Source organism: Botryllus schlosseri, chromosome 2 (assembly GCF_051294905.1).
Source record: "Botryllus schlosseri isolate E-star chromosome 2, Bs_hap1, whole genome shotgun sequence".
Classification (NCBI taxonomy): Eukaryota; Metazoa; Chordata; class Ascidiacea; order Stolidobranchia; family Styelidae; genus Botryllus; species Botryllus schlosseri.
Genome location: NC_137237.1, coordinates 34,043,163 through 34,055,466, shown reverse-complemented (window position 1 = coordinate 34,055,466; position 12,304 = coordinate 34,043,163). Strand labels below are relative to the sequence as shown.

The 12,304-nt window shown below is 40.3% G+C and overlaps 1 long non-coding RNA gene across 2 annotated transcripts; it reads right to left on the bottom strand.

Annotated features, from left to right (window-relative positions):
- Positions 1–410: 410 nt before the first annotated feature.
- Positions 411–1,546, bottom strand: LOC145434490 (uncharacterized). Of its 2 annotated transcripts, none has more exons than XR_013913417.1 (3): positions 1,382–1,546; positions 1,213–1,324; positions 411–554 (listed from the first exon to the last, which is right to left on the bottom strand). It is a non-coding gene; the product is annotated as an uncharacterized LOC145434490 (long non-coding RNA). The 2 variants fall into 2 exon arrangements; XR_013913418.1 differs by having other exon boundaries at positions 1,403–1,546.
- Positions 1,547–12,304: the final 10,758 nt, after the last annotated feature.

The window sequence follows — 12,304 nt, the reverse complement described above, 5'->3', positions numbered from 1 at the left end:
CTTGATCTTCGAAATCAGTGTAATAATGGCATTTGATTAAAACAATGAATTATAAATTCAGCGCTCTTGACGAGTATTTGCGCAAACACAGATTAGGCTTGTTTCGTCTGTGCACCACGTCTCTCTTCTCTCAGTATTTGTGAACAATAAATATGTAAATCGCATCATCTTGCGTGTAAACATGTTCAGGATTAGTCATTCATTAACATCGGTAGAATAATACCAATCCCTCATTGAAAGTTTTCACAATTTTCTTTTGCGGTCATGACAACAGGTGAGACGTCCTTCGAACGCACGTCACTATGCTATAGGTAAACCATCATTGAATCTCTGGACACGAAGGACGTGAGAGTCACCTTATTCCCGCAATTAACCTGCGACGCCCCGGATAACCGAAATAGCCAGTCAAATTTGCGACAATATACTTTGTTCCATGTGTAGCATCAAAATTACATCAAATATTATCGTTGGACTTGGAACAATCGCTATTTTTTTAATCCTTTGTCGCTTCGTCATAGGTTAACTAAGGCCATCCGGGTACATCGGGATGATAGCTGCAAGTAGAAGAAAATAAATATAGGAACTTCATAACCATTCTAGTTGTGATGACAAAATGAGGGTGTGGCATAAATCGAATTACATTTTCCGCATAATTTCAGAGTATCATCTGTGGAGCTAATTTTACCCATTTGTATCAAAATATACCAACCTAGTTTGTGCCAATAGAAGAAGTTCGAGTACGCTACCATGTAAATATTACATTGTCGTTAAGCGATCTCTTCGCCTCAATTATTCTTTTTATGCTGGTGACGTCAGATTTGGTTATGCGATTGCTGTTATACAATGTTATTTCCAATTCTCTATTATTTGCTGACGAGTATCCCTGACGAGTGTCAGTCGAAATATGCGGGTGTATTTCAATATGAATCTACTATTCAATTTTAACCACAATGGGATCGCCGATAATTGGAGATCTATTTCTCCGGAGAATGAAAACTCGGTACATTTTATGAAGGGGGGATGTTCCTGCTTTTATAGAAGGCCATGCTCTTAAAATGAAGGGAAAAAATGAAATTAAGTATCCGACTGACTAAATAATGGGAGAATAACTGTTGAATAAGATCTCGAGACCTTCGAGTTACGTTATGCGAAAATATTCTGCAAATGAGTTGCGCAGAAATGTCGCTTCGGGTAGGGCCTATATTTGCTTACCGTGTCTCTCTGCCAGCCATGCGGTCTTCATGACGGTAAGATATTTCCGATTGCAGTTTATTCTTTGCCGCAGCAGACCACTTCACAGGGGTAATTTCACCACCATGTGCACCTGGAATTACTTGCAATTTGTCGTTTTCAGTTGATGTCGAACTTATCATTTACAAACCGTCAGAACGATATCTGTTACTTTCTTCAGTATCGGACGAACATGTCCCGTTGGTCAAAAGGGTGGCAATGGTGATGAACACCATCAGTTTGACTCGCATATTTCCTGGCCTTGTAGCGATTGTGATACCAAATTGTTTGCACACTGATTGTTTTGTCCACCAAAGTAAATAACTTTTATACTTATTTGCTCTTGTATATATAGACCTACTTAGAGTACGTCATGCCCTAGATGACACTCACAAATTTACATCTTTCGGATCATTGGTTAACATGGCTCAATTAAGGTCAACTCGCCAAGGTGCGAGTAGGTGTAGCGATGTACTCGGGTCAAACCGGTGATTCGTATTGCTATACCATTCGTTCTCAAGAATTTTTATTTCCAAATGATTGTTATGACAACGAAATATTGCTTCAAATCTGTGCATCACACCAGATGAATCGAAATGTCGCGATTAAATGCAATTTCGTCAGTACCGGTTAACATCTATCAATCCTTTAAACCAGGGGTGTCAAATTCAAATTGCGTCGCGGGCCAGATACGAGCCTTCAAATCACTCGCGGGCCGCACCAGTCAACTAATTCGAAAATGTTACCTGATTCTCTATTTTTTCACTTTGTTATCAAGTATATAGACATAATAGTATTTTACGTTGTACCACGGATCATAGGGGTTTTATTCTAACAAGCAGCAACATTTTATTCGCGGACCATGAAATTGGCAAAAATACCATGATTGGCCGGTTGAATACGGATATAAACCGCCAAAACACTGGCGCTAACGACGATATAAGTTGGCATATATCTATGCTTCGTCTCCTTTAGTCGTAATCTGGAGTCAGCCCTGCGCAAGATGGGTGAGGAATACAAGAGATTGAACAGTAAACGCAGACGTTGGAATTTGGTTCATAATAAATCTTAAATCTCGATTCGGATTTGACTGGAGGCTGGGCAGTGGCACCTTTTAAGCCGAAAGTGTCACCGCAGTGCAACCACAGATATTTGGATTATATGGTTGTATAAATCAATATATTTTTACATATAAACTGCATATAGCGGCTTCGCATTGGCGTTTTCGCTTCTGTGAATAACTGTGTTTTGGGTATAATTTTCCATAAAACTCTGAACTTAGTAGACTTATTGCCTTCTCGAAATCGGGTTACGATGACACCGACTTCTTCCTAATGGCAACTGGAGTAAAACAACGACACTGCAGCCGGCTGGTACTAAGATGGGCTATGGATCAGACATGGGGTGATTACTTTATGAATGTAATCGATTGCGATTACGATTACTTCAGTGTCACGCGATTACGATTACGATTACGATTACATTGGAAAAGTAATCACGATTACTCACGATTACATTTATCTTGCTTCTTAGAACTAATCTTAGAAGATATTGGTAGACAATATAATGATTGCGATGAAAAGTCGTAATGAGATAACTTTATTTATAGATAATACATCATAATACGTCATAATATAACGAATGTCCAACTTTATAGGGGACGATTTATCGCATCCACCCATTCGCTTTCTTGCCAGGTCCGTAACTACCGTACCCCAAACTCCCCAATCGGGTGGGGAGCATGGTTGTAGTGACTGGAGTCGCGATTTTGGTTACTCGCGACTCTACTCGAGTCATTTTTTCAAAGGCGTAAAACGATTCGACTCGAGTCAATTTTTGCATTGACACGACTTGTACTCGAGTCATTGTCCATGACTCGAACCAAGTCATGCTACTCGAGACTCGGGCACTCAAGACAGACATTTCATTGCAACTTCGAAGAATAGTTCTGGTAACACAATATTGATTTTTCGTCTATCAGTTCTGATACTCGGAAAATATAGTCACAAAGTGTTAAGGCTGAGGAAAATTACTATATTATGAATGCGAGTCTTCTATATCACTCCAGCAGAGTTAAAAAAGTGGGTTGAACCGAATTGAACTGAAAACTGAACAGTGAACATATAGAAAATGACTCGACTTGACTCAAGTCAAAACTAAAAAAGTGAGACTGACTGGTGACTCGGAACATTGTAACTTGGTTGCAACCCCGGTGGGGAGTGAGAGATTTTCGAGAAATTTAATCAACTTGAAAATGTTCTTCGAGCGTCGCAATTTAATGTCTCTTAATTTCTTGATTTTCAAATTCAAACGTCACTCCCTCAAGAATAAAAGCATGGCTAAGTTACAGGAATAGGCATTTTGGCGCCACATATATCTCCTTGTTCACTAATGTTCAGTTTATGTCATAGTCATTGTGCTTTCCATTAGCTTCATTAGCTTTTCATTAGCTTAATTAGATATGTGAAGTAGTCGATTACGACTACGATTACTTCGGTATTTTTTCAAATGTAATCGATTGCGATTACGATTACTTGAAAATGCTGTAATCGTCGTAATCGATTACGATTACTAATCGCGATTACCCCATGTCTGCTATGGATATGCTCGACATTTGCTTTCTTGGGGGAATTATTTAATGCAGTGGTTCTTGACCTTTTCTCTTCCAGCGCCCCCTTTCAAAAATTATCGTGCTCCAGCGCCCCCCCCCCCACCTCGTATTGTAAGGAATGTAATTAAGACAATGGGTGAGAGGGAGGGCCGTTACAGCACTTCGTCAGCACCCCTAAAAAATGATTGTCTTGAGGACCCATAGCGTGATAAACCAAACTCATGAGGGCTTCGCCCCCAAGAACCCCGTCGCGTGATTTCGATGATCAGCAAAGTTTATGGGCCTGGTCGCCCTAGGAGCCAATATTTTCTATAATGCATGAATGAAATAGGTTGTAATTGCAAATATATGTCACTATAAACTTTTTATTCTCTCCGCCCACGTAATCAGTAGCGCAGAGTGAGCTGTTGTATTGGAAAATGAAGGCGACGTAATTAATAATTGATCGTATTGGGGCGTGACCGTTGGTACAATTAAATTGTTACATGTTATATTGTTACCTCCTGTCCGCTATATAGTGTAAACATATTGAAACGCGTAAACGTATTAAACTAAAGTAAGCACACTATTCAAAATTGGTATTTTGTCACTGGCAAATAATTTTCTCTGATGAATGTTATTTGTCTTGTGGGCAGCAGATTGCGACGACCCAATAATTCGCCACGCGCGATTCAAGTACCCATGGACAATTAGACTTATACACATCGCCGTTTACGCTCAGCATAAGGGCTCTGCGGCTAAGGTTTTCTCGTTGACGATCTTTTTAACACACTTCTCGAAGTCCCATATTCACCGGAACTTCATGTCTTCGTGCATCGTGGCGATGGTAATGGCCGCCGCCGAAATGCCTATTTTTATTTTCTATAATTATGCGTATTATTCCGTGGGGGAGTCGTCAAAACATGATGTTTAATTTATGTTCACTCACCGAAATAATTTAGGGCACCCTTCAAGCTAACCGATGAGCGGTTTGGGTTGCAGCAGTTTCGGTCTTGGTAAGAGGTCCAAGTTCAGTCGGTCTTTTTGGAACTTTGGTATTGAAAATGCTCGTGTGAGGTTGTAAATCACAACACGAGATAGTATCATCCTTTCTGATACGATGAAGAAATATTCTGACGATTTAATTTTGTAGCTTTCGAATACATGTATATTTAGTTATTCATTTCGTGCACAAAGCTTCAAAACTTATTTTATGTACAAGGGGCTCTCACTCTCAATCAAACGTGATATACAGTGCCTCATTCTGCGGGATATAATACCTAATTCGAAACATTTTGTTGGAAATAACCCTAGCTAGCGTGACGGAAGTGTTTTAAATAACGAGAAATTGGCGATCTAAAAGTACGCGCAATTCGTTTTATATGAATTATAATAACCCACCACATTTAGGAAAACAGATGTAGCAAACATAGTCGCGTATCGCGACCAAAAATGTCGGGAATTGACATGTTTTGTGGAATGTTATTTGTTCTGAATACTCATGTCCTACTACAAAATCATCTTCGGCGAAGCCATTTTTCTTCAGCGCCCCCTTATCGCCCCCTGTGCCCAGCGCCCCCCCCCCATATCGCCCCCTGAGCGTTTCCACCCCCTTTAAAATCGCCGTTAAGAACCACTGAATTAATGGAAGTATCTCCTACATAAAATCTTAACATTTGTTACAAATGTGCTGCAAAGTATAAGCATGTTTCAATTTACTTAGAATTGCTCCGCGGGCCGGATGAAATCGTCTGGCGGGCCGTTTGTTTGACACCCCTGCTTTAAACGGACTGTATTTCTCACTGGTAAATATATCTAAGCGGAGGGCATCAGCTTTACCTTTCTCTGAGGTGGCCCGTAAAACGCAGTGGTTCCCAACCTTTTTCGACCCATCGCCCCCTTTTCAAGCTCAACACCGAACATCGGCCATCCAAATTTTGTGTACCGAAAAATGGGCATACAAACTGTAAACACCGGCTGGTTGACTAAAAACAAAAGGTCAACTTTTCGGCTCGATGTCGAATTTTACACTTTTGTATACTAAATTTCCGGGGGTTGACTAAAAAATGGTCAGTCGTTATGACGCGTCATCGTCCCACTGATTTTAATATAAGCCTCCCAAAAAAATATGCAAAATTTATACAATAGACTTCGTTTGTATTCGTGAGAATACAATTTTTTTCCAAAGTTGTATAGGTATGCCATAATTGTGTAAAAACTTTACAAAAACATGTTGTATATGAGCCTACGGTAGGGTTGCCATACGTCCGGAATTTCCCGGACATGTCCGGAATTTCACTGTTGAAACTAGCGTCCGGGAGGAATTTCTATAATATGCCAAATGTCCGGAATTTTGACGTAGGCTCATAATTTATTCGTGAATCAGCATAAAAACAATATGTTTTGGGAATATTTATGCTGATGCATGATATTTTTCTTCGCGCTGCGCGCGATTTATTATCTTATTTATTGATTTCAATATGGAGACTACCACCCTCGCGAAAACTGCCATAAAATATAAAAATATTCATTTACTGGAATAAGCCTAATTGCAATCGCAATTATAGGAGAACATTATATTCCTAGAGATCGTTAAGGCCGTGTAAATGCTTTATTCAAAGATGGTGGTTCAAAACGGGGGGACGCTTGCCTTTATTCTGGGATTTGCGAATATGTTGAACGTAATCAGCTTCCACAATAGCCCATGAGTCAGTCTGGGCAATGGTGCTGACTTATTTTAGTAATCAGCTCGTCTAATTTTGATCCGTGCTACGGCACATTTTCAAATTGGAGGTGGAGTCGCGACCATAAAAGGTTGGAAACCACTGAATGTGGGGTGTTTATAAAGCTCCGTGGTGCGCACCGGCATAAGGCTGATAAACAATCTTATCGGTAGGACATGAACGTGACTTAACGATATGCAATTACGCTCCCTGTATTATCGAACTCATCATACTTCATGACCAGCTCTACCGCTAACTCTGATCATGTGGGCGGAGAGTAGTAGTAATATATTGAACGATCAATATTATACACAGAATTCATTCAAATAATTTAACGACCAGATGCATATAGAAACCATATTCATACAGCAAGACCCCCACCCATAAGTTGCATCGATAACCTTATAATGTGGGCTCAAAATCATTGTTTATTTGGGCGGGAAGGGGCAGAAAACATGTGGTTTCGGTCCCGGTTACACAACACACAGCCACATACTCCTGAACCGGATCGTGACCATACCTCTGGTGTATGAGCAAATCTTTGCTAGTGTGACGTCATAACTCATTTTTAAATCCACTAGTGGGCGCTAAAGAGTGTCCGGAATTTGGGTTGCTGAAATATGGTAAGCCAATTACGGTCGACGATTACGACCCGATATAGTCGACGTATACAATATGGGATCGTTGGAACCCTCGAAACAGTCGGTTCAACAGCTATAGTACGTAGATATAGCAGTGTTGGGATGACTCGAGTCATGACTTGACTCGAGTCAGACTCGAGTCAACTTTTTCGTATGACTTGACTTGACTCGAGTCACTTTGGAAAAATGACTTGACTTGACTTGACTCGAAGCTTCAAGAATGCGCATTGACTCGTGACTCGGAGCGAAATTTACGAGTCAATTTCAAGTCATCAAGTAAACGGTGTCGAATAAATCACTGTATCTTGTGTATGTTCGGATTGTTCGAGATACGCCGGTGTCACTTGTGAGTGTAACCAGTCATTCACTGATCGTACGATACACTGATCCTCGATTGTTAGATCACAAATAAATAGACCGCAAACTAAACAATCACAGCTTACGTTGTCGTAGTAGTAGTTGTAGTAGAAGATTACTCTAAATAACAATGTGTCTCTGTTTCTTAGTCGGATCAATGCTTACGTTGCGCAGTGCTCACCTTTACCAACCTTTATGTATGATTTAAATCAAACAAATATAGTTTGTGCGTTTATTCACTCACGGATACGTAGATGTAGATTAGGTCCTATATTTTGGCTGATAATAACTGACTGTAGCATGTGACTGTACAGTTACTCACGTATTTTATTAACAGTTCTACGTGTGCGCGAGTGATACAACGTCTTTTCGCATGTATATTTAACTAGATATTCGTTATTTGATTCAAGATAAATGATCATCATTGATCAATTAATCTGTCTTTCACACAGCTAGCAAAGTGTAATGACTTTGAATCATCACTCATACATCGAAAATTCTATTTGACTTGAATTGTGACTTGACTTGACTCGAGTCACCTTTGAAAATCGATTGACTTGACTTGACTCGAGTCAAAATCTGCAATGACTCGAGATGACTCGTGACTCGAAGGTAGTGACTTGATCCCAACATTGAGATATAGAACATTGGTACGGAATGAATGTTCTGATGATGCCCACCGACCGTAAAAATGCTGCAAGACGATGTAATCCTGGTTAAAGATATTTTTGGTCCGTATGTTACAGGGGTTGGAAGCCTATTTCGTTAAAGGAGCCATATATTTATCCTATATTTTCAATTGTCAATATCAATCCACTATGACGTCACAATTGAATATGCGTGACGTCATGCCTTAGGAAAAAAACATTAAAAACATGTTTTAAACAAGGGCCTTGTTTTAAACATGTCTGCTTTAAATTGATTTTTGTTTCAAACACAACCCTAACTCCAAGTCGCTTCGGCACCGTCCTTTTTTTCATTACATCGCAATGTAATTGTAATTTGATGAAAATTTTGCCTAATTACAATTTCAATTACATTGACAATCTCACAACATAAAATAATTAGCCTGTTCACATCGGTATTCTATGCGTGCCTCATTAACTAGATAATTCAGCCATGCTAAACTGTTTCCCATACTTCAGTAGAAACAGAAAACGCAGCGAATTACAATATAGGCTAAACCAGTGGTTCTCACACTTGGGGGCGTGCCCCCATTGTCAGGCGTGAAAGCATTTGAAAGGGGGCGCCAAGCTCGGGTAAATTATAGATAACTAACCTACGGATAGATACGCAACACCCGTTGTTACGCTTACTTGCCCGGAGGTAATTACTGCTCAGCAATCTGAACGCAACATAATAGACACTTACGTGACCTTTGACACGAACCAATCAGGTTGCAGCAGGATGTAAACAAAGAACAAGGCCGGGCAAGCTTACTATGAGCTCTTATGGAAAAAGGTTGAAAAATGAAGGATTTAAGCAAAATTACGTTGAATTGGGGATGACTGGTCTTAATGAATAGTAATAAATAGCGTAAAGCTAGTATGTAGTTGCAGCTTTAGTCTAGGATGAACATGAATGGTGGCAAGTACGTATCAGCGTGCTGTGTCCAAATGCATGGGTTTTTGACAACTTTTCGGACTAAGCGACGATTGTTGTATACTATACTATAGTAGGGTTACCATGTTTTTGTAAAGCAAATTCCGGACACTCTTTAGCGCCCACTAGCGGATTTTAAAATGAGGTGTAACTCATTGACCGTCAATATGACGTCACACTAGCAAAGCATTGCCCATTGACTGTATACACGATACGGGAATGGAGTGGAACATAGGTCATGAATTGGGTCACCTTTAATATGAGCTCTGGTGATTGCTACTTGCTAGGGTCTGCAATAGATTCCTCCACGGGCGGGATGAAATCATCTGGTGGGCCGTGTCTGGTAGGCTTACCATATTTTGGAAATCTAAAAAGAGGACACTTTTTCATAAATTTCCAACTTTCAAAATCGGAGTAGAATTCTCAAAAACCGGTTAATTTTTCCCACTTTGTGACTGGTTAACTAAAAAAAGAAAAAAATAAAGGTCATCTTTTCCGCTCAGATCTCAAAATAACGTTTTTTACTCCACATCGCCAGATGGATGACTATAAAAAAAAAAAAAAAAAAAGGTCATCTTTTCGCTCAGAGCTAAAATCACCGTTTTTCACCCGTCGGAGCTTCACGTCCGTGCTAATATGTGGCATATCACTCGCAATTTGCTCTAAATCTGCTCTAAATCCTAAAAAAGAGGACAAAATCTCAAAAAAGAGGACAAAAGGGCGTCCTCCGAGGACACTTTCAAAAAAGTCAAAAAAGAGGACAAATCCTCTTAAAAGAGGACGTATGGTAAGCCTAGTGTCTGGCCTGTCAGGATTGTGTTTGACAGCCCTGCTATACTGATAGGTCGGTGGGCTATCTGTATATGTGTTTTAATCAGGTTCGAAAAAACCTTTTTTTCTCCCCCCTTCCGCCCAAAAAGGCACTGATCTTGAGCCCACCATAGGGTAGTCGATGTAACTTGGGCACTTATACTATATACATTTGGCTGTTAAATTTTATGTGTGAATTCTGTCAATAATATTAATTCTTCCATATATTAGGCTACTAAAAAATGCACCAGCAGGTTGCACATCCGGTGATTTCCAACCTTTATGGTCGCGACCTCTTTTCCCACTTGAAAATGTTTCGTGGCAAAGGTCAAAACTTGATGAGCTGATTACCAAAAAAATCACCTTGCCCAAACTTACTCACGGCCTAGGGAGCTGATTGCGTCCAACATAATCGCGATCCCAAGAAAAAGGCGAACGACCCCAAGATTTGGAAGCACTGTCTGTGATTGAAGCTTCCAATCGGCCTATAACCAACTCTAGGAATATTCCGTTAGCTTATAATTGCGATTACACTCAAACTTATTTCAGTATATGATGGTTATTTATATTACTTTTGATTGCATTTTTGGAGAGGGTGGTGCCTGGTGTCCATATACTAATATTATAGATAACTAACCTACCGATAGACACGCAACACCCGTCGTCACGCTTGCTTGCCCGGAGGAAACTACTGCTCAGCAATCTGAACGCAGCATAATTGCTAATCCCATAGTTGATGACCTCAGCGCTCAAATTGAATAAAGTTGATCTTATTTGAAAGCTACTGTCGCACTGATTTCGAAAATATACATTAAAATCTGATCAGGGCAGCGGAACCCACTCAAAATTCACCTCAAAGTCTGAAAATCTGCATTGTTGTAAACAATCGCAACCATGCAACATGCAAGGCCCATTGTTATGGTCATTGTGCTGCGTCTCTGCCATTGTTAGCAACAATGCCGATTTTCAGACTTTGTAAGCTATTTCGAGCTGGTTCCATTGCCTTAATGAACTTTTAATGTATATTTTCAGAATCAACGCGACAGTAGCTTTCAAATAAGATCAACTCTATTTAATTTGAGCGCTCAGGTAGTCAGCTATGGGATTAGCAATTATGCTGCGTCCAGATTGCTGAGCACTAATTTCCTCCGGGCAAGAGAGCGTGACGACGACTGTTGCGTATCTATCCGTAGGTTAGTTATCTATAGTAATATCATCATACGTTGCGTTAACTCGCGCGCGGCGCGAAGAACAATTTTGAATAGCATAAATCTGCTTGAAAATAATATTGTTTATGTTGATTTACAAAAAACTTTTGAGCTTGCTTCAAGCCTTCAAAATTCCGGACATTTAGGCATATTTTTGAAATTCCTCCCGGACGCAGATTTTTCTGTGAAATTCCGGACATGTCCGGAAAATTCCGGACGTATGGCAACCCTATACTATAGGATTGTGGCAATGCATACTTTGACGATTTCATAAGGCCTGGTTACATGTTCGACTCGACTTGGCGTTCAAGTCGTCTCCAGTGACGTCACGTCTCATCTCCAAGCTGACTCGTTAAAGGGCCCTGTTTACATGATCCTTCAGGAAGCTGTATCGTGGACGACCCGGTGTCGTTTTACCCCTTACAAATATATATTCTTAGTAAGATTGGTGGGCAAAGGTACAACGACAATGTGTGTTTGGTCGTACTCTGAAACGTTTCTTATCCTCGAAATTAACGAGGATGATGAGATACTCATAATATCGATATTTGTAGAGGAAAATAATCTTGTTCATATCATGATTGTAGAGGAAAACAACAAGTATAAGTTATCAGCTAGCTTTTTCGGCGTCAACGAAGATGGGCCGTGGAGTATAGGCGGGAGTAACGACTGTTTTGATATGTCAGGCATCACTTGTCGATGCAATTAAAATAAGGTCATTAACACTCAAGTGACCCACTTGCAAACCCCATGCAGCCTCTAGTTGTTCGGCCGCTCCTCTGTAACAGACTAACCCATGTATGCCGGTGACTTAAGAGTCAGTCACGATACAGGAACTACTGCAGAGATTTTATTGAAGCATCTTGTCGGCATGATATACCGAATAGGAAGTTACCAATACCAAGAATGTCTATAAAAACTGTCATAAAGAGCAATATAGAGCACTACTACTAAATTGCTACCCACCAATTAAACTTTGAGAAGTGCCAATTTCAGCACCCTCACAAACACATAGGCTACCATGAATACAATATCAAAACGGCAAGCTGAAAATCGTGAACACCCGCACGACCGCATCATAAGTAGTTAGTATGATCGGTCGTGACCTGGCAGGGGTTCTTATGGGCCCGCTGGTGAGGTGCC